Source organism: Bufo bufo, chromosome 3 (genome assembly GCF_905171765.1).
Source record: "Bufo bufo chromosome 3, aBufBuf1.1, whole genome shotgun sequence".
In the NCBI taxonomy this organism is placed as follows: Eukaryota; Metazoa; Chordata; class Amphibia; order Anura; family Bufonidae; genus Bufo; species Bufo bufo.
In genome coordinates, this window is record NC_053391.1 from 661,492,897 (window position 1) to 661,512,020 (window position 19,124).

At 45.4% G+C, this 19,124-nt stretch overlaps 1 protein-coding gene across 1 annotated transcript in view; it reads left to right on the forward strand.

The window, feature by feature from the left end:
• The first annotated feature begins 1,786 nt into the window (after positions 1 to 1,786).
• The window catches only part of CCDC82 (coiled-coil domain containing 82), a 63,214-nt gene continuing 45,876 nt past the window's right edge, over positions 1,787 to 19,124 (forward strand). Inside the window, exon 1 of the mRNA XM_040426305.1 lies at positions 1,787 to 1,941. The gene's annotated coding sequence lies outside the window, so the exon portion shown is untranslated. The remainder of the gene's footprint in view (positions 1,942 to 19,124) is intronic.

Genomic DNA, 19,124 nt, shown 5'->3' on the forward strand with positions numbered 1-19,124 from the left:
GTGGTGGTTGGGCATCTTCCACTCGTTTAGGTCCTGACCACAATCATGATATATCACTGGAGCTTTTTACGTTTTCCATAAATTTCACCATAAAGACAAATATCCCTAACTTTTTGTGAGTAGTGTATAAGGTATGGATGAAGGACACAGTCGGTGCGGGTAATGCTGGTCATGGCGGTATAGCAGCAGCAGGGTCACTGGTTGTAGGCTTGTCTGAAGAGGTGGGTTTTTAGGTTTCTTTTGAAGGTTTCCACTGTAGGTGAGAGTCTGATGTGTTCCAGAGTGTGGGGGGATGCACGGGAGAAATCTTGGAGGCGATTGTGGGAAGAGGTGAGAAGAAGGTCTTGTGAGGATCGGAGATTACATGTGGGAAGGTACTGGGAGATCAGGTCACAGATCTATGGAGAGGTCAGGTTGTGGACTGCCTTGTCATAGTGTTTTGTACTGGATTCTCTGGGCCATGGTGAGCCAGTGAAGATAATGGAAGAGAGAAGAGACAGAGGAGTAATAGGGGAGAGGTGGGTTAGCCGGGAAGCAGAGTTGCGGATAGATTGAAGGGGTGTTAGAGTGCTAGAAGGGAGGCTACAGAGGATAACTATTAGATCAGTGGGGGTCCTACCACTGGGACCCCACAATCATGAAAACAGGGGACCCATAGCCCCTAAAGCCCCCCTGAAATGGAGTGGACGTAGGCACGCATGCATGGTTGCTCCATTGATTTCTATGGGAATTCTGGAGACAGCGCTCCACTATCTACGGTACTCCTGTAGAGACCAGAGAGGGAACACGGTGTCACTGGTGCCGAAGCAGAAGGGGTTAAAGTTTATTTTCATTTGTAACTTCCCACAATATTTTATTATCACAGCTGGACAACCCCTTTCAGGGGCAGACTGAGGTATTAAGAGGCTTATCTTCAGGATAGGTCATCAATATCAGATGGGGGTCTGACTCCCGGGACCCCTGCCGATCAGCCGTTATAAGAGGTCAGGCGCTCCGTCACCTCTTCCTAGGTCATGTGACGTCACTGTACACATCGGTCACATGGCCGAGTTTCTAGCAGAGCTCTGGAGAGCCGGTGGCATCCTTAAGCAACTGATCGACAGGGTTGGGACTCGGACCCCCCACTGATGTGGAGAGGTTATCATTATTTTTGGGATAGCCCCCTTATGCCCTTATCATACATTGGGGGCATATCACTAGGATAGTTTAGAGGTATCTGAGGCTAGCATGAGATCACTATATCTAGTTGGCAGACTTGGGAGGGCTCGGGGGGATGGGGGGGCCCTAAGGAACTAATCAGAAAATTTCTTAGTAGGGGCTATGGCAGGTCCGACCCGACTCCTTAACTAAAAGTGTAGGGGCAGCACAGGTTCACGTAACAAGCAGTGCTGAGTGCGGGGCTTTTTCCCGCCTGCAACACAGGGTCCTGTCCCCGCCCACTCTGTGACACACCGCACTGTCCAGCTCACTTCCACCTGTAACACACGGCCCAGTCTCCGCCCACTCCCTCCTGTAACACAGGACCCAGTCCCCGCCCACTCCCGTCTGTGACACACCGCGCTGTCCCCGCCCACTCCCTCCTGTAAACACACGGCCCAGTCCCCGCCCACTCCCTCCTGTAAACACAGGGCCCAGTCCCCGCCCATTCCCTCCCGTAACACAGGGCCCAGTCCCCGCCCACTCCCTCCTGTAAACACACGGCCCAGTCACCGCCCACGCCCTCCTGTAACACAGGGCCCAGTCCCCGCCCACTCCCTCCTGTAAACACACGGCCCAGTCCCCGCCCACTCCCTCCTGTAACACACGGGCCCTCAAAATGGAAACCGAAAGCCGTGGCCAGGACTAGCTCTGAGTGACGTTTCAAGAAAAGGGGCGTGGCCGCCGAGGGATTTGCCGTTGTCAGACGGTTGTGTCTCCGGTGAACAGAGCTCTGCGCGTCACGTGAGTGTCTATTGTTAACCCCTCATGAGCAGGGGAGGTCGCGGTAAAGTTTCCGAGCCGTGACGTATTTCCCTCGCAAAATGACGTCATGGCAGGAGCTGGCAGTCAGTGGGTTATAGGGTGGAGCATGGCTCCTGATGATAGCCCCCATACAGTGCTGGTCGGGGGGCTCTATACTGCAGCACACGTGGTGGGGTCTTGTCCCAGTTTTTTTGCCATAATTAATGCAGATACGGGGACAATGCGCCATTTTTACAGGTTTGGACTTGTGACCGCAGAGTCCGCGGTGTATACCTGTACCGAGAAGGGGGGCTGAGCATGCATGTGCGCGGGGGAGGGAGCTGTCCGCCGACAGGTTTTGTCCCCTCTTCTGACGTATCCTCATGTAATAACAATTCTGGAGCTTCTCTTCTTCTCACTGTGTTGTGCCGTTCCTCTATTATTCCTGCTAGAAATTATAAATAAAGAAAGGTCACAACATAAAAATAGCTGCAAGAAGAGGGGCGACTGGATCTACGAGGGCTGCTCCACCGCGTCTGAACACGGCCTAATAATCCCTGAGCCGACCCTGAAAATATAACGCGACCAAATACACCCGATTGGCCCACGCTTAATATTTTCCATTACACTGGAGCAGGTCTTATTTTTTTGGCCTATGAAATGCAGGAGATGCTACCACTAAGGCCTCGTTCACATGGTGCATGGTAAATGTGTAAGAGCGCATGCACACGAACGTGTTTTCCGGCCGGGCCCGTGCTGCGGACTGCAAATTCACCGGCACCGACCGTAGGGCCACCGTATGCGGATGCAGGACCTAATTGACTTGAAGGGGGTCTGCGGCCCGCATGTACTCCTTTTTTTCGATGCGGTGGCACAGACATAAGGCCACGGAAGCACTCTGTAGTGCCTCCATGGGGTTCCACGCCCACACCTTTCGGATTGCCGACCCATTTAAGTGAATGGGTCCGAATGTGGGATGCGGTGCACAAACAGCCGGTGCCCGTATATTGTTTGCGGGCCGCAATACGGGCGCCGGCCGACAACGGTCACGTGCATGAGCCCTAATACAGTGCCCGCTAATTAGAAGGGACTTTCTATAGGTCATCTACATCAGGGCTTGACAAATTTCCTTGGAATCTAGGAGCCAGCTAAAAAAGGAGCCTTTTTTTTTTTTTACCTTTTTATAAAGCCTTATTTTCAGCGACAAAAATAACACCTGGCAGTGTACAGAACCGCACACACATATACAGCGGCAGTGTACAGAATCGCACACACATATACAGCGGCAGTGTACAGAATCGCACACACATATACAGCGGCAGTGTACAGAATCGCACACACATATACAGCGGCAGTGTACAGAACCGCACACACATATACAGCGGCAGTGTACAGAACCGCACACACATATACAGCGGCAGTGTACAGAACCGCACACACATATACAGCGGCAGTGTACAGAATCGCACACACATATACAGCGGCAGTGTACAGAATCGCACACACATATACAGCGGCAGTGTACAGAATCGCACACACATATACAGTGGCAGTGTACAGAATCGCACACACTAGGGGTGGGCGATATGGCCTAAAATCTATATTGCGATATAATTTTAAGCATGTGCGATATGCGATATATATTGCGATATATTGTTTTCTATATTTGGGGGGCGAGTTTAAACTTTTTTTTACTTTTTATTTAATAACTATTAGTCTCCTTAAGGGCTAGAACGTAGAACCCTTGTCATATTCACCCTAATAGAGCTCTATTAGGGTGAATAGGACTTTACACTCTCCCTGCTGCCCTGTGCTTTGTGCACACAGCAGCAGGGAGCTGATCCCCCTCCCTCCCCTAAACGGTGCCATCCACAGATCCCCCCCCTCCCCTAAACGGTGCCATCCACAGATCCCCCCCCTCCCCTAAACGGTGCCATCCACAGATCCCCCCCTCCCCTAAACAGTGCCATCCACAGATCCCCCCCCCTCCCCTAAACGGTGCCATCCACAGACACCCCCCCTCCCCTAAACGGTGCCATCCACAGATCCCCCCCTCCCCTAAACAGTGCCAGCCACAGATCCCCCCCTCCCCTAAAAGGTGCCATCCACAGATCCCCCCCCCTCCCCTAAACGGTGCCATCCACAGATCCCACAAATCAAATTGGCTTCTCAGGAGATATATATGTTAAAGGCATCTCATTCAGTAGTACTGCCTATATATGCCTTTAACATATATATCTCCTGAGAAGCCAATTTGATTCTAAAGGGTTAATTTAATTCATCCTGTAATGTAAACTCTGTGTCATCTGTCCCTTCTCTTATCTCTCTGCTCCTTATCACTAGAGAGCCGACAGCCTCAGTGTAATGTAACCTGTTCTACAGTCTGACTCACGGCTCTTCTAACTCAATGAATCGAATGAGTCACTGACTGAGTCGGATCTTTAGATTCTTGTGACTCATTCCATTCCTTTAGACTCCCTGACCCTGCACTACTCAGAGGACTCGAGTCAGAGCTGCTACTGTGCTGTGCTGGCCTCGCCCCCTCAGCTCTGGTCGGTGATTGGTTGGTGGGCGGGGAGGGGAGGGGCTGGCAGAAGCAGCTTCCACTCTAAGATCATATTACTGACTCCTCCCCAGTCCCTCCCTCAGGCTCCTGCTGCCAGCGTGAGGTGAGCGTCTCTGTCAGCATTCATTGTCTGTCTGCTGGGACTGAGAGCCGATTCAAACAGATCGGATCATTCAAGTGAATCGACTCCTCCGGTTCACTGAACTGAATCGATTCAAATGAACGATTCGTTCATGAACCGGACATCACTAGTTACCGGAGCTAAGACCTAGTAAGGTATACAGTAAAGAGATCACCAATTAATAAAGTTAAAGTTACTGATTAGTTTTTAAATGTTCTACTGTCAGCGGCGTGGCCCTGTATGTTCTAACCCCCAGGCAAGCGTCCCTGTCACCATGGGAACGCCTGGGGGTTAGAATATACCATCGGATTTGAGTTTTCACGCACTCACTGAGATCGTGAAAACTCAATGATTTACTGTCAGTCCCTCCCCTCCTCCTCTTTTGTCATTGGTGGTCAGCGGCAGCCGCGCACAGTGGGGAGGGAGGGACTCTCTCCTTCTCCACTGTGCCGGCTCAGGATCATATCGCGGTCCGGCGATATAGGCGATATGCTCAAAATCCATATCGTGGCACAAATTTATATCGCATATCGCCTATATCGTCTATATCGCCCACCCCTAGCACACACATATACAGCGGCAGTGTACAGAATCGCACACACATATACAGCGGCAGTGTACAGAACCGCACACACATATACAGTGGCAGTGTACAGAACCGCACACACATATACAGTGGCAGTGTACAGAACCGCACACAGATATACAGCGGCAGTGTACAGAACCGCACACACATATACAGCGGCAGTGTACAGAACCGCACACACATATACAGTGGTAGTGTACAGAACCGCACACACATATACAGCGGCAGTGTACAGAATCGCACACACATATACAGTGGCAGTGTACAGAATCGCACACACATATACAGTGGCAGTGTACAGAACCGCACACACATATACAGTGGTAGTGTACAGAACCGCACACACATATACAGCGGCAGTGTACAGAATCGCACACACATATACAGCGGCAGTGTACAGAATCGCACACACATATACAGCGGCAGTGTACAGAATCGCACACACATATACAGCGGCAGTGTACAGAATCGCACACACATATACAGCGGCAGTGTACAGAATCGCACACACATATACAGCGGCAGTGTACAGAATCGCACACACATATACAGTGGCAGTGTACAGAATCGCACACACATATACAGCGGCAGTGTACAGAATCGCACACACATATACAGTGGCAGTGTACAGAACCGCACACACATATACAGCGGCAGTGTACAGAACCGCACACACATATACAGCGGCAGTGTACAGAACCGCACACACATATACAGCGGCAGTGTACAGAACCGCACACACATATACAGTGGCAGTGTACAGAACCGCACACACATATACAGTGGCAGTGTACAGAATCGCACACACATATACAGCGGCAGTGTACAGAACCGCACACACATATACAGTGGCAGTGTACAGAACCGCACACACATATACAGTGGCAGTGTACAGAACCGCACACACATATACAGCGGCAGTGTACAGAATCGCACACACATATACAGCGGCAGTGTACAGAATCGCACACACATATACAGCGGCAGTGTACAGAACCGCACACACATATACAGCGGCAGTGTACAGAACCGCACACACATATACAGCGGCAGTGTACAGAACCGCACACACATATACAGCGGCAGTGTACAGAACCGCACACACATATACAGTGGCAGTGTACAGAACCGCACACACATATACAGTGGCAGTGTACAGAACCGCACACAGATATACAGCGGCAGTGTACAGAACCGCACACACATATACAGCGGCAGTGTACAGAACCGCACACACATATACAGTGGCAGTGTACAGAACCGCACACACATATACAGTGGCAGTGTACAGAATCGCACACACATATACAGCGGCAGTGTACAGAACCGCACACACATATACAGTGGCAGTGTACAGAACCGCACACACATATACAGTGGCAGTGTACAGAACCGCACACACATATACAGCGGCAGTGTACAGAATCGCACACACATATACAGCGGCAGTGTACAGAATCGCACACACATATACAGCGGCAGTGTACAGAACCGCACACACATATACAGCGGCAGTGTACAGAACCGCACACACATATACAGCGGCAGTGTACAGAACCGCACACACATATACAGCGGCAGTGTACAGAACCGCACACACATATACAGTGGCAGTGTACAGAACCGCACACACATATACAGTGGCAGTGTACAGAACCGCACACAGATATACAGCGGCAGTGTACAGAACCGCACACACATATACAGTGGCAGTGTACAGAACCGCACACACATATACAGTGGTAGTGTACAGAACCGCACACACATATACAGTGGTAGTGTACAGAACCGCACACACATATACAGCGGCAGTGTACAGAATCGCACACACATATACAGCGGCAGTGTACAGAATCGCACACACATATACAGCGGCAGTGTACAGAACCGCACACACATATACAGTGGCAGTGTACAGAATCGCACACACATATACAGTGGCAGTGTACAGAATCGCACACACATATACAGTGGCAGTGTACAGAACCGCACACACATATACAGCGGCAGTGTACAGAACCGCACACACATATACAGCGGCAGTGTACAGAACCGCACACACATATACAGCGGCAGTGTACAGAACCGCACACACATATACAGTGGCAGTGTACAGAACCGCACACACATATACAGCGGCAGTGTACAGAACCGCACACACATACAGTCATGTGAAAAAATTAGGACACCCTTTGAAAGCATGTGGTTTTTTGTAACATTTTTAATAAATGGTTATTTCATCTCCGTTTCAACAATACAGAGAGATTAAAGTAATCCGACTAAACAAAGAAAACTGAAGAAAAGTCTTTTCAAGATCTTCTGTAAATGTCATTCTACAAAAATGCCTATTCTAACTGAGGAAAAAGATAGGACACCCTCACATGTATTCCCTCTTAAATTGGCTCAGATCTCACACAGGTATATCACACCAGGTGCACATAATTAGTAGATCGTTACTCTGCATGTTGAATGAGGCTTGCCCTATTTAAACCTCAGACATTTAGTTTGGTGTGCTCCTGACTGTTGAAGTGAGAGTGAGCACCATGGTGAGAGCAAAAGAGCTGTCAGAGGACTTCAGAAAAAAGATTGTAGCAGCCTATGAGTCTGGGAAGGGATTTAAAAAGATCTCAAAAGATTTTGAAATCAGCCATTCCACTGTCCGGAAGATAGTCTACAAGTGGAGGGCTTTCAAAACAACTGCCAACATGCCCAGGACTGGTCGCCCCAGCAAGTTCACCCCAAGAGCAGACCGCAAGATGCTAAAAGAGGTATCCAAAAACCCTAAAGTGTCATCTCGAGAACTACAGCAGGCTCTGGCTACTGTTGATGTAGAAGTACATGCCTCTACAATCAGAAAGAGACTGTACAAGTTTAACTTGCATGGGAGGTGTGCAAGGAGGAAACCTTTGCTTTCCAAGAGAAACATCGAGGCCAGACTGACATTTGCCAGCGATAAAGTTGACAAAGACCAGGACTTCTGGAATAATGTTCTTTGGACAGATGAGTCCAAAATTGAATTATTTGGACACAACAGCAGAGGACATGTTTGGCGTAAACCAAACACAGCATTCCAAGAAAAGAACCTCATACCAACTGTGAAGCATGGAGGTGGAAGTGTCATGGTTTGGGGCTGCTTTGCTGCAGCAGGACCTGGTCAGCTCACCATCATAGAATCCACGATGAATTCTACTGTGTATCAGAAGGTGCTTGAAGAACATGTGAGACCATCAGTTAGAAAATTAAAGCTGAAGCAGAACTGGACCATGCAACATGACAATGACCCAAAACATACTAGTAAATCAACCAAAGATTGGCTGAAAAAGAAGAAATGGAGAGTCCTGGAATGGCCAAGTCAAAGTCCAGATTTGAATCCCATTGAGATGCTGTGGGGTGACTTGAAAAGGGCTGTACGTGCAAGAAACCCCTCAAACATCTCACAGCTGAAAAAGTTCTGCATTGAGGAGTGGGGTAAAATTTCCTCAGACCGATGTCGAAGACTGGTAGATGGCTACAAGAACCGTCTCACTGCAGTTATTTCAGCCAAAGGAGGTAACACTCGCTATTAGGGGCAAGGGTGTCCTATCTTTTTCCTCAGTTAGAATAGGCATTTTTGTAGAATGACATTTACAGAAGATCTTGAAAAGACTTTTCTTCAGTTTTCTTTGTTTAGTCGGATTACTTTAATCTCTCTGTATTGTTGAAACGGAGATGAAATAACCATTTATTAAAAATGTTACAAAAAACCACATGCTTTCAAAGGGTGTCCTAATTTTTTCACAAGACTGTATACAGCGGCAGTGTACAGAACCGCACACACATATACAGCGGCAGTATACAGAATCGCACACACATATACAGCGGCAGTATACAGAACCGCACACACATATACAGCGGCAGTGTACAGAACCGCACACACATATACAGCGGCAGTCTACAGAATCGCACACATATATACAGCGGCAGTGTACAGAATCGCACACACATATACAGCGGCAGTATACAGAACCGCACACACATATACAGCGGCAGTGTACAGAATCGCACACACATATACAGCGGCAGTGTACAGAATCGCACACACATATACAGCGGCAGTGTACAGAACCGCACACACATATACAGCGGCAGTGTACAGAACCGCACACACATGTACAGTGGCAGTGTACAGAACCACACACACATATACAGCGGCAGTGTACAGAACCGCACACACATATACAGCGGCAGTGTACAGAATCGCACACACATATACAGCGGCAGTGTACAGAATCGCACACACATATACAGCGGCAGTATACAGAACCGCACACACATATACAGCGGCAGTGTACAGAATCGCACACACATATACAGCGGCAGTGTACAGAATCGCACACACATATACAGCGGCAGTGTACAGAACCGCACACACATATACAGTGGCAGTGTACAGAACCGCACACACATATACAGCGGCAGTGTACAGAACCGCACACACATATACAGCGGCAGTGTACAGAACCGCACACACATGTACAGTGGCAGTGTACAGAACCGCACACACATATACAGCGGCAGTGTACAGAACCGCACACACATATACAGCGGCAGTGTACAGAACCGCACACACATATACAGCGGCAGTGTACAGAATCGCACACACATATACAGCGGCAGTATACAGAACCGCACACACATATACAGCGGCAGTGTACAGAATCGCACACACATATACAGCGGCAGTGTACAGAATCGCACACACATATACAGCGGCAGTGTACAGAACCGCACACACATATACAGCGGCAGTGTACAGAACCGCACACACATGTACAGTGGCAGTGTACAGAACCGCACACACATATACAGCGGCAGTGTACAGAACCGCACACACATATACAGCGGCAGTGTACAGAATCGCACACACATATACAGCGGCAGTGTACAGAATCGCACACACATATACAGCGGCAGTCTACAGAGTAGAGTTGTTGAGATACCAAATTTTCAATTCGATACCATAAAAAAGTATTGCGATACTCGATACCACGCAAAAAAAAAAAGCCACATGCATTCCGCATTTTTTTAAAAATGGCGAATCGCGCAGTTTTATAATTTTTTTTATGTTCCGGCATTCACTGCATAGATTTTTTTATATTTTAATAGTTTGGACTTTTCTGACGTGGCGATATGTTTATTTATTTATTGTTTATATATTTTATATGCGAAATAGGGAAAAGGGGTGATTTTATACTTAACCCCTTCCCGACCGCAATCTGTATATATACGTGATAGCTGCACATACCCCGTGCAGCTATCACGTCTATAAACGTCAAGACAGTTCTTTAATCCAAGCGCTGCAAAACGCTTGGATTAAAGCTTCTGCCCGAGCCCTGCTGCTGTCACGGACAGCATACAGGCCAGTAATGCCGGCAAGGGACCAATCAGAGTGGCCCCTTGCCGACAATCGATCCGATTGGTTAGTCTGTACAGACTAACCAATCGGATCGCGGCAGTGAAAAAAATGCCGGTTTCATGCTCTGATCTGCGCTCTGCAGATCAGAGCATGAAATCAGGTAGGGTCCTCGTGATACCCCCCCCCCCCCCCCCGATCTGTGCCCCCAATCTGTGGCTGTGCCCCCCCCTTGTGTCTGCCTGCAGCTCATCTCCAAGAGGCAGCTGCCCTGATGCGGTGCGGTCCGCCCGCCCCCTCCCCGCCCCACGCATTCAGTCTCACCCGCACCAGTCTCAGCCGTACCCCCCGATCCCCCCCCCTTTTCCAGTGCTGCCCCCGATCCCCGCTGCCCCCGATCCCCCTCCTGTGTGTGTGATGGCGGCGGCTCCATTACTGAGCCGCCGCCATCAGCAGAGAGTGTCAGCTCTATGCTGACACTCTCCAGTAACCCCATAGATGCTGCGGTTGCAGCATCCATGGGGTTAACAGAGGGAGGGAGCTCCCTCTCTCCACCATCGGGGCTGCAGCGCTGTGATTGCAGCACCCGATGGTTGCCATGGCAAAAGCGTCCAGTGCTGCCACCTACAGGACATCTGGAAGTATTATACTTTGGAATGCAAGAGCATTGCAAAGTATAGTACAACTATCAGCCCCACTGGATCTTCAAGATCCAAGAGGGAACTGATAAAAAAAAAAAGTGAAAATAATAAAAGTAAAAATAAAAATAATAAAAATGTAAATTCAAAAAAGAAATTGCCTTTTCCTATAAAAAAAAATGAAAAAATAAAATACACATATTAGGTGTCACCGCGTCCGTAACGACCCTCTCTATAAATATATCACATGATAGACCTTGTCCGATAAACACCATAAAAATAAAATAAAAAAAAACAGTGCCAAAAAAGCTATTTTTGTCACCTTACATCACAAAAAGTGCAACAGCAAGCGATCAAAAAGGCTTATGACCCCCAAAATAGTACCAATCAAACCGTCACCTCGTCCCGCAAAAAATGATACCCTAATTAAGACAATCGCCCAAAAAATAAAAAAGCTATGGCTCTCAGACTATAGAGACACTAAAACATCATTTTTTTGGTTTCAGAAATGCTATTATTGTGTACAACTTAAATAAGAAAAAGTATACATATTGGGTATTGCCACGTCCGTAACGATCTGCTCTATAAAACTGTCACATGACCTAACCCCTCAGATGAACGCTGTAAAAAAACAAAAAAAAAAAACTGTTCCAAAACAGCCAATTTTTTGGCCACCTTGTCCCATAAAGTGTAATAATGAATGATCAAAAAATCCTATGTACTCAAAAATGGTACCAATAAAAACCTCAACTCTTTCTGCAAAAAATGAGCCCCTGCACAAGACGATCGGTAGAAAAATAAAAAACATATGGCGTTCAGAAAACCAATCCAGCAAAATCTGCCTTCCAAAAACCATACGGTGTTCCTTTCCTTCTGCGCCCTGCCGTGCGCCCTTACATCAGTTTACGACCACATGTGGGGTGTTTCTGTAAACCGCAGAATCAGAGTAATATATTGAGTTTTGTTTGGCTGTTAACCCTTAATGTGTTAAAGAAAAAAATGTAATAAAATAGAAAATCTGCTAAAAAAGTGAAATTTAGAAATTTCCTCTCCATTTTCCTTTAATTCTTGTGGAACACCTAAAGGGTTAATAACGTTTGTAAAATTGGTTTTAAGTAACTTGAGGGGTCTAGTTTCTACAATGGGGTCATTTATGGGGGTATCTACTATATAGGCCCCACAAAGTGACTTCAGACCTGAACTAGTCCTTAAAAAGTGGGTTTTGGAAATTTTCTTAAAAATTTTAAGAATTGCTTCTAAACTTCTAAGCCTTGTAACGTCCTAAAAAAATAAAATAACATTTCCAAAATGATGCCAACATATAGTAGACATATGAGGAATGTTATGTAATAAATATTTTATGAGGTATCACTTTCTGTTTTAGAAGCAGAGAAATAGAAATTTAGAAAATTGCAAATTTTTATTTATTTTTGGTAAATTTGGGATTTTTTCATAAATAAAGGTGATATATATTGACTCAAATTTATGACTGTCATGAAGTACAATGTGTCACGAGAAAACAATCTCAGAATGGCGTGGATAAGTAAAAGTGTTCCAAAGCTATTACCACTTAAAGTGACGCATGTCAGATTTGTAAATTTTGACCTGGACACTGGGGCATCAATGACCCTTGGTCATGAAAGGGTTAAAGGGGTATTCCCATCTTCAGTTTTCATACTTACTTTCGTCCAGCGCGACGTTCACTTTTTGGATTCGGCGGTGCTTGATTGACGTCTTCTCCCTGCCAGGCCGCGCTTGCGCAGATGACTGAAGTTTTTCTCCCGGCCGGGCCGCGCAATGTCCCGTACGTGCACGCCGCCGCGCATGCGCCATGGTGACTTATTCCTAGCCTGTATAGTACAGAGCCGGCATGAGCGTTCGCGGCTCTGTACTATACTGGCCAGGAAGAAGTCATCATGGCGCATGCGCGGCGGTGTGCGCGTTCAGGACATTGCCCGGCCGGGAGAGAATCTTCTGCGCAAGCGCGGCCCGGCGGGGTTCGACAGGAGAGGTGGCCGTAACCATTGGAGACGAAAGACAACGATCAGGTAAGAGTGGACTTATTTTCTCAAAAAGGGTGGGAATTGGGTAATAAAATGTATTTAGAAAAATGATCACTGTCAAATCATTAAGAGATTTAACAGTGATCATTGTGATGGGAATACCCCTTTAATATTTTGGTGTTTTTTTTTAACTTATTTTTTTTATTTAATAACTATTTCCCCCCTTAGGGGCCAGAACCTGGGATCTTTTCATCCCTTGTCCTATTCACCCTGATAGAGCTCTATCAGGGTGAATAGGACTTTACACTCTCCCTGCTGCCCTGTGCTTTGTGCACACAGCAGCAGAGAGATTACCATGGCAGCCAGGGCTTCAGTAGCGTCCTGGCTGCCATGGTAACCGATCGGAGCCCCGCGATTGCACTGCTGGGGCTCCGATCAGAAGCTGCCACTGCCACCAATGAAGAGGAGCGGAGGGGACCCTGTGGCCACTGCCACCAATGAGAAGGGGAGGGGACCCTGTGGCCACTGCCACCAATGAGAAGGGGAGAGGACCCTGTGGCCACTGCCACCAATGATTTTAATACTGGGGGGTTGAGAGGGGTCGGCGCACTGTGCCACCAATGATTTTAATTTGGGGAAGGGGGGCGCACTGCGCCACCAATGATAATTAGCCCTTAATACAGGAGGCGGTTACTGGCAGCAGATCAGCGGCCATTAACCCCTCAGGTGCCGCACCTGAGGGGTTAACTGCCGCTGATCGCAGCTCCCTGTCAGAGGCTGGGTTCCGGCTTTGTGATTCTGCTGCCGGCACCTGCCTCCTGTATTATGTGTTATATGGGTCCGAACTTTAAGTATTAGGCTACACAGAGCGGCGCCCAGAGATGTCCCAGCACTTACTATTATTCCTGGGCGCCGCTCCGTTCGCCTGCCGTGCCCCATTACTGTCTCCTGCTCCATATGCTAATTACTATCGGAGCGATGGGGAGGAGACAGCAGCTTCTCTCCTGGGCGTTCCTTCTCCCTGCGCTGCACTGCGATTGGACAGCGTTACAGCCAGGGAGAAGGAACGCCCACATGATGCGGACCCACTGCGTCCTACCTATTTCCTCCGCTCCCCCGATGCCACCCTGTCCACCCTGCTCTCCGCCCCTGGGTAACTCCTTCTGGGGGCAGCCATGTGCGGGCAAATACCCAGGCGCCAGGACAAAATTCTTGATCGTCATGGCGACCTGGCGCCTGGGATTTGTCGAGCCCTGAGCTACACGATGCAGAAGATTTTTAAAATGTGCAGCACGTCCATTGTCTGCGTGGATTTTCAGCGTGGATTTCACCCTGTGCCATGCAGACGGTGAGATCTGGGGCAGATCAGCATCAAACAAGTAACATGTATGGATTTCGCTGCAGCAAAAAACACTCAAAAATCCACATAAAGTACATTTGTGTGTGCTTGTTCCCTTAGGGGTGCATGCACACGGCAGTGTAGTTTAGGCAGATTTTGCCACATTTGCACACCCCAGATCTCTCCCTCTGCATTGCATGGGGTGCAATCTACACTGAAAATCCACCCAAGCAATATTGACGTGCTGAACATTTCAAAAAGGAACTGGACTTTTTTTTTTTTTTTTCTTGAAGATTCGCTAATCTGCCGACAAGCTTCCACAATTAGAATAAATGTTACAAAAAATCTCCTGCATTACAGACTGTGTATACCCCGGGGGGGGGGGATTGTTATTTTTTTTTATGATTGCATTTTACTAATTGTGGGCTAAAAAAAACATTTTTTTCAATTGGTTCTGTCACAAACGGTTAACTGTTTTTCAATCTGTGTGATTGGTACTTTCACTTTGTGCAGGTCATTTAATAACCCTTACTAAGAGGTCATAAACACTTATTTGAGCCACATTCTTCTCAGTAAGATACGAACTGAACTATAATGAGTGTTTATAAGGAGCATGATGGAACAGAGTTACTAGAGAATCTCGGCTCTGTACAGAGAAAAGGGCTCAGAAGTTGTAATAAAGACCAATTGAAAAAGTGATTTTTACAATGCAATAATAAAAATAAAAACTGCCCCCCAAAGGTGTACATAGCCTTTAACCACTTCACATACGGGCCATGTATCCCCTTCCTGACCAGGCCTCATTTTGCAAATATGGCATGTGTCACTTTATGTGGTAATAACTTTGGAACGCCTTTACTTATCCAAGCCATTCAGAGATTTTCTCAAAACACATTGTACTTCATGGCAGTGGTAAATTTGAGTCGATATATTTCACCTTTATTTATAAAAAAAAATCCAAAAGTTTACAAAAATGTGAAACAATTCACTGTTTTCTAAATTTGAATCTCTCTGCTTTTAAGACAGATAGTGATGTCTCCTAAAATATTCATTAATTAACTTTCCCTATATGTCTACTTTATGTGGGCATCATTTCGCCAATGTAATTTTATTTTTTTAGGATGTGTAAAGGTTTAGAATTTTTGAAGCAATTTTTGAAATTTTTAAGAAAATTTCCAGACAACTTTTTTAAGGACCAGTTCAGTTCTGAAGTCCCTTTGTGAGGCTTACATAGTGGAAACCCCCAATAAATGACCCCATTGTAGAAACTACATCCCTCAAGTTACTCATTACTGATTTTACAAGCTTTGTTAACCCTTTAGGTGTTCCAAAGATTTTCCATTTTAATCCATTTTTTTCTTTAACACATCGAGGGTTAACAGCCGAACAAAACTTAATATTTATTACCCTGATTCTGCGTTTTACAGAAACACCCCACATGTGGACGTAAACTGATGTAAGGGCACACGGCAGGGCGCAGAAGAAAAGGAACGCCATATTATTTTTGGAAGGCAGATTTTGCTGGACTGGTTTTTAGATGCCCCCCTGATGCACCCTTACAGTAAAACTCCCCAAAAGTGACCCCTTTTTGGAAACTAGGGGATAAGGTGCCAGTTTTATTGGTACTATTTTGGGGTACATATGATTTTTAATTGCTCTATATTATGTTTTTTGTGAGGCAAGGTAACCAAAAAATGGCCGTTATGGCATCGTTTTTATTTTTTACAACATTCATCTGACAGGTTAGATCATGTGCTATTTTTATACAGCAGGTTGTTACGGACGCAATTATATCAAATATGTCTACTTTCTTTGTTTCAGTTTTACATAGTAAAGCATTAAAAAAAAATTGTGTCTCCATTTTCTGAACGCCATATTTTTTTTGTTTTTTTGTCAATCGTCTTGTGCAGGGGCTCGTTTTTTTGCAGGAAGAGTTGACGTTTTTATTGGTACCATTTTTGGGTACATATGATTTTTTGATCTTTATGGGGCAAGGTGACCAAAAAATTTGTTGTTTTGGCACAGTTTTATTTATTTATTTTTACAGTGTTCATCTGAGGGGTTAGGTCATGTGATATTTTTATAGAGAAGATCGTTATGGACGTGGCAATACCTAATATGTACTTTTTCTTATTTATTTAAGTTTTACACAATAATAGCATTTTTTAAACCAAAAAATGATGTTTTAGTGTCTCCATAGTCTGAGAGCTATAGTTTTTTTTATTTTTTGACCGATTGTCTTATTTAGGTTCTAATTTTTTGCGGGATGAGGTGACAGTTTGATTGGTACTATTTTGGGGGGCATACGCCTTTTTGATCGCTTGGTGTTGCACTTTATGTGATGTTAGGTGACAAAAAATGGCATTTTTTGGCACTGTTTTTATTTTTATTTTTTACGGTGTTCAACTGAGGGGTTAGGTCATGTGATATTTTTATAGAGCAGGTTGTTACGGATGCGGCGATACCTAATATGTATACTTTTTTTATTTCACTTTAACACAATAATAGCATATGAAACAAAAAAATGATGTTTTAATGTCCCCATGTTCTGAGAGCTATAGTTTTTGTTTTTTTTAAGTGATTTTCTTATGTAGGGGCTAATTTTATTTGGGATGAGGTGACGGTTTTATTGGTACCATTTTGTGAGACATACGCATTTTTGATCACTTGGTGTTGCACTTTTTGTGATGTAAGGTGACTTGGGGAATTTTTTTTTTTTTTACATGTGAAACCTTTTTTTTTTTTTTTTTATAACACATTTTATTTAAAAAAAAAAAAAATATTTTACACTTTGCGTCCTCAATAAGGTCATACAAGAAGGAAGATAGGAGAAAAAGAAGAAAAAATGAACAAGCAAGCTTTATTGCACTGAGCCAAAATATATATACAGTACATTTTAATTTTAATTTTTTTTTGGTGATTTCTAACACATGAGGTTCATCTTAGGCTACTTTCACACTCGCGTTTTGTGCAGATCCGTTATGGATCTGCACAGACGGATCCGTTCACATAATACAACCGCCTGCATCTGTTCAGAACGGATCCGTTTGTATTATCTCTAACATAGCCAAGACGGATCCGTCATGAACTCCATTGAAAGTCAATGGAGGACGGATCCGTTTTCTATTTTGCCAGATTGTGTTAGTGAAAACGACTTACATTGTGTGTCAGGACGGATCCGTTTGCCTCCACATCGTCAGGCGGACACCAAAGCGCTGCAGGCAGTGTTTTGGTGTCCGCCTCCAGAGCGGCATGGAGGTGGAACGGAGGCAAACTGATGTATTCTGAACGGATCCTTTAACAATCAGAATGCATTCACAAACAGAAACCAAAACGCCAGTGTGAAAGTAGCCTAATTGAGACACACAATATTATGACATACATCTTTTATTCACATGATTGTGGTTTATATATTTATTAATTAATGAATTGCAGTTTTTGGCCTCATGCACACGACCGTTGTGTGCATCCGCGTCCGTTTCGTCATTTTTCACAGTTTAGCGGAGGTCCCATTCATTTCTATTGAGCTGTGAAAAAAAACTGATAGTTTTTTCTCCGCGTCCGTGATTCCAGTCCGTCAAAAAAATATAACCTGTCCTATTCTTGTCAGTGGAAAACGGAGGACGGACCCATTCAAGTCAATGGGCCAGTCAAAAAAAACGGATGCACAACTGGTATGTCGTCCGTGTCCGTTTTTTTCTACCAGACCTTTCATTAACCTTCCTTTTTTTCCCCTGTCAGACAAAAAAAAAGGAGGACACAAGGAAACACAACTGAAGCTAAATCGGACACTGACCACTGAGCCAAATCACTGACAGTGAAAAAACACTGTCGTGTGCATGAGGCCTTTAGGTAATTTATTTATTGAGCACCACAGCACTTTATTCTTGATGCACGGAGTTGATTTTTGTCTAAAATAAGCATTTTATTCAGCACATAATTGAATATGGATTGTTGTGATTACAGTTGATTATTTTATATATTATTTCTCTAAATCTAGTGTAGATAATATACATTAAGTGAATACATTCATATGATGCGTTCCCCTTTCATTATGTTGGTTTCTTGCTCTCGCCAAGAGCGCATGACGATCGGGCGGCCTGATCGCTTCCTTCGTTCCCCATGGAGGTCGGAAGTGATGTACATCGGGCTGGTCAGGATTAGTCAATACGGCGATACCAATTAGAGGTCACATGTTATTCAATCTAGTATAGGATTGGGAATAAAGATATATGTTGGGCGAGCACTCTAACATAAAGCACACATTTAATCAAGGTAAAATGTCAATCAAAGTAAAAACAGATACATAAAATGAATAATAAATTAGCAATAACCACAATGGAGCGACTGATGAATATTTGAGTAAATATTGGTAGTGCCCATAAGGGGCTATTCCGCCATATGGCACTTAAGATTCCTTGTAAGGCCTGATGTTTATGTCCTTGGCTTATTCAGCAAAGATTCAGTAGAAAAAACGCAATTGTAGATGTTATTTACTTTCTTGGGTTTTAGAAGTGCCTTTATAAGGCTGGGGAAGT